The sequence below is a fragment of the Buceros rhinoceros genome, unplaced genomic scaffold, assembly GCF_000710305.1.
Source record: "Buceros rhinoceros silvestris isolate BGI_N320 unplaced genomic scaffold, ASM71030v1 scaffold28530, whole genome shotgun sequence".
Lineage (NCBI taxonomy): Eukaryota > Metazoa > Chordata > Aves > Bucerotiformes > Bucerotidae > Buceros > Buceros rhinoceros.
Window position 1 is genome coordinate 33202 of NW_010388410.1, and position 4911 is coordinate 38112.

Sequence of the window (4911 nt, forward strand, 5' to 3'; positions counted from 1 at the left end):
CTATTACCTCCAAAAAGTTCAAAATTTCAAAAGTGAATTTCTAAACCTCAAAGAAGCGTCCCCCGCTGGAGCCCACGCTGTGGCTGAAGCAGAACAACAGCAGCCCCTGTCGGGGGCAGCGAGCCGGAGGCCGAGGCCGCCCGGCCCTGCTCGGCAGCTGCACCCGGTCTGCATGCCGGAGTTGTCCACACTCAGCTAATAACCAACTACCAGCCACGTAATTAAGCTTCGGTCAACAGTAATTTTCAAATATTATCCATGTGTCAGAACTCACCTTCCCCCCTTTTTTTTTTTCTCCAAAATAATAATATTTGCTGAACACTCTGCAATTGGAAAACCTCATGGCTCCCACCTTGTAATTACAGGAAAGTTAGCAAGGAAAAAAGAAAAACCCAAAACATTCATTTCCCTGGTTTTACAGCTAAACCCAGGAATGGACACAAACACCCAGGCTCTCCAGGGGCTCAGAAGTAGCTGGTGCAGCGCAATCAGTCCTGCTGGAAGAGCCTGAAATCCCGATTGCTGGAGCTGGGGGAGGAAACAAACAAAAATCTGGTGTCTGCAGATCCAACAAAACGGTGCCAGGTACATAGGGGACCACAGGTCCCTGCTCCTGCAAGCCCCCAGGCTGGGCAGCTCTGTGAGACTCATCTCTCCTCAGTGCAGCTGGCACCCGGAGGGGGCACATGGCAAGGTACACACAGATGGGTGCAGGGGGAGGATCCTGCTGAGAGGCTCCCAGTGGCCTTGGCCCCAGAAAGGAGCAGGGACAGCCCTCCTGGGGAGGTCAGAAAGGCACCAGCTTGCCCAAATCCAGGCCTGGAGATGAGGGCCCACAGGCAGGAAAGCTCATCATCACTTATTTCTAGTTCTGCTCCACCTCACCTGGCCACTTTTCTCCAGTTAAAGGCTTTATCCTGGATGAATTTTGCTTTTTAGTTTAAAAGCCCCTTGGGACTTTGACCAGCGCCACTCCCCATCCACACGGGCATCTCCAAGACCTCAGAACAAAGCACAGAATTGCTGCTGTTACTCAGTTGCCCCATCACTGTTGAAAGACAGAAACACCAGCATCACGGCTTCACTCAAGGACCCATCATTCTCCACCCTGTAGGAGCAGCTGCAGGGCGAAGGCTGGGAGCTCTGCAGCTCCAGCAGAAGCTCTTGCAGACCCACATGCCACAGGACAGCACGCTCCCACAGCCCAGCTCCACACAGCCACCCCTCAGCCTGCTCTGCCCATGGTGAGGGTCCTCACAGCAGCCTCGGGCTGCCTGTGGCTTCGGGCCACCCACGGGGCTCCCTGGGCTTGGTAAGGGCAGGGGAGCACAGGGCCCTTGCTCAGCGGAGCACACCGTGACACCTCCAGTCCATGATGGCACAGGCAGAGGCACAGCAGCCTGGAGGAGCTCTGCTCATCCTGAGCCTGCCCAGCACCCATCTGCAATTGTCTCTTGCCCGACACCACACCACGGTCCTCCTGAACTCAGAAAAGTAAACCAAGCAAACAAGCCACAATGAGATCATCCTGCTCAAATCCTGGTATGTCAAAGCCAAGGCGGGGCTCATGTGGGCAGAGGGTCCCTTCAGCTCTCCCCTGCAGAAAGCGTGCCGCAATGAGAGCAACCAGCATCGGTTTCTGCTCCAATGAATTTATGAACCTGAGACACGGAACCTCAACAGCCCAAACAGACTGAAGCAGCTGTAGCCTACGGCACAAGAGAGAGGCTGTGGAGGAGCAGGTGGGGAGCAGCAGTGCCACACAGCTCCCTCTTCCACCCTGAGAGCAGGCAGGAAGTCCGCCCTTCCGACCAACCCCAGCTGGAGGCCTGCCATAACCCATACTTCCCCATCACAATTGCTTCGGGCAACTGGCCTTGCCCAGCTACCACAGGAGCTGCTGAACACCCCTGCACATCGCCCTCAGCCCCTGCACCAGCCTCCGCAGCCCCCCAGCATCCCCACACCTGCAGCAGGCTCAGAGCCCCCTGCCCACAGCCAGTTCTGCCCGGCACCACCGGAGCAGGACTTGCACAGTTAAGACTCAGAGCAGGTAATTACTCCGTGGTTTCCACCCATTTTTTGTCCTCGGCAGGGTTTTTAATCAAAGGCCTTGGAAAGGGGCCAGCAGAAGGGAAGCATCACATACCATGCACATGGGATAACCAGCATCACACTACCGAATTCAGCTGCAGAGACCCTGTGCCACCAAGAGGCTCTGGCTGAGCCCCTCCACAGAGCCAGCATGAACCGCTGCCGGAGGCACCGATGTTAACCTGCGCTGGCCAGACGGGCAGCTGAGCGGGAAGGAGAGAGTCTGCTGAACAGGACTGCTGGCGGAAGACAACCCTCTGCTGCAGCTACACAGCAGGGCTGATAAAAACAGCCATTTTCAAACCCATGTGATTTCTGCAGATTTTCCTTTGGACTCACCTGCATCCCGTGGGTAAGCTCCAGATGGGAGCAGGACAAAGCTGTTCACCACTGCAGAGAGAGCACGTACACAGCTGACACACCCACTGACCCCATTTTCCTGAAGTGACACCCAGCAGATTTCCTGGGGATGTAGCATAGGAATGGGAATTCTGGCCAAGGTAGTCAAAATAGGTTGGTATTTCTGCCAAACACCTCTGGCTCACAGTCCTGAGGGCACTGCAGAGCTCAGGGCAGTCTCCCTCTCATCCAGACCTCAGCAGGGACAGCGTGAGGGGCGAGACAACTCTCACTTCCAGATTCCTGGACAGAAGTGAACCACATGTGAACCCCTCATGAATCCCAAAGCATCAAACGTTTCTTGTATGAACGAGCTCCCACCCGTCAAAGTATTTGGAGTTACTGCCCCGTGCTCAGGGCAGCGCGCACTGTGCCGAGAGGGCAACGGGAGCATCGCTGTCACAGCAGTGACTGCAGCTGGCCCAGCAGGTGCTCAGGCACTTCCCCTTGCACACTTGTCAGCTCTTGCAGGAGCCTGCTGGAGAGGAAAGACATAAAATCCCCCAAAATTGTCACAAAGTTCGTGCACAGCAACATCTCGATTATGCAATTCAGTGGTCCAGCTGCAGGTAGCAGGGGACAGACAGCTACACACCACACAACAGAGTGTTACTTGTCACCTACTAAGTGTGGAGGTGTCAGGTGGGGAGAAATCTCCACAGCTCTTGGAGTACCCGTCGGTAACAGCGTGGCTACCAAGTCTGGGTCTTGCCCATCTACAGTGATCAAGATGCACAAGCACAGATCTAAAAAGGCTACTGGGGAGTGGGGTGGGAAGAGGTAAATGACTTTACATTTTCACTCTAGTGTCCTCATATACAGAGGACTCTGAGAAGGAAGGAGAAGGCAAAAATTGAAATTATACCTCTTCCAGGTAAAGGAGATCCAATAGTTGGCAGTAAATCACTCAGTTTCCTCTGGTCATGCCCAATTTCACACCACTACAGCAGGGAACCCACTAGCCAGGAACAACAGCTTCTGCAGCAGACACATGATATAAAATAACCGCAGACAGCGGGTTCAAAACAGGAGCAGAAGGGCAGCATCAGGCTCTGCTGTCCTGGTTTGAGCTAGAACAGAACTACTTCTGTTCAGCGATTTCACTTCTCAGCTCAGTCTCTCCTCAGTGACGGCACTTTCTGAAGTTAACGGCCTGTCTGTGCAGACAGTGTCTGCTTCTAGCAGTGATAACGCTTGGTGTTTACAGTCACTACCAGGGACTGGTCTGCAGAAAGGCTCTTGCTCAGACTTGCTCCTGCGCAGACCAAGGTCACTGCTCAATCCTGTGTCCCACGGTGGGGTGCAGTGAGTTAGAGGCTGCACCTGTGAGGAGGAGCGGCCGGGACAGGTGACCCTGAACTGACCAGCAAGGTTTTCCATCACATGTACGTTGTATTCGGTATAAAGCAGAGGGATCACAAGGGTCAGTCTCTCTCGTCTTCAATGGCCGGTGTCTGAGGAGGAGTCTGCCTGTTCTACCTTCAAACCCAGTCTCTGCATTCCTGAATCCAGTTCTCGAATCCAGCTCCTGCACCCAGTTCCCATCTGCTGCTGAGCCCAGCCTGGGCCTTCCCTAGCGGTGACGGTGACATGGTTGCCATCAGGGGGTTCCGTATTGGCATTGCATGTATTTGTATAAGTATCATTTTATGGTTATTACTCTCATTAAAATAGTTCTAGTTTTCTTTTCCACTCCATAAATCTCTCTCCCTTATTCCCTTTCTCTTTCCCCTCTTTGGGAAGGGGTGTGTAATAGGGAGCAACCGTCATTCACCTAGTGGCTGGCCCAGCTCTAAGCCTTGACAACTGTCCTGGCAGTGACACAGAAAGACAGCAGCAACAGGAACGCGGCACCTCCAGACACACCCTTGGCTCCTTGCTCCGAGAGGAGGAGACCTCTGCCAGGGGATGGCCAGTAGGTTATGGCACTGCTCTGCAAACACCTGCCACTTGCCCCTGTGGCACTCACCCAAGCTTGGGTACAAATGGATCATGGGGAAGGTGCTGCATATGCCGAAGGTGAGCGCTACCTCGCTCAGCAGAACGGTCCTTGTGTAATGGCTGGAAAGGGAAATCTCTGCTCACCAAAGCAGTCAAACACGCACAAACAGGAGCCCACTGTTACCACCTCAAAGTACCTCAGCTCTCGGAAGGTTCTTCTGGAAGGCAGGAAAAGGTGACGCTGCCTTGCTCCTGAGCCAGCAGTAACTAACTGCTTTGGAAAGGACACTAAGCCATGGCAGAAGGAAAAGATGAAGCACTTCACACCACTGTAACTAAAATGGCTGAAACGTAGGTGCTGCCTACCTAGGCTTTACTTAGTAAAGCTTTTGACAGTTCCCACAGTATTCTCCTGCAGCAGCTGGCTGCTCATGGCGGGACAAAAATCTGTCTGGACAGCCAGGCCCAGAGAGTGGT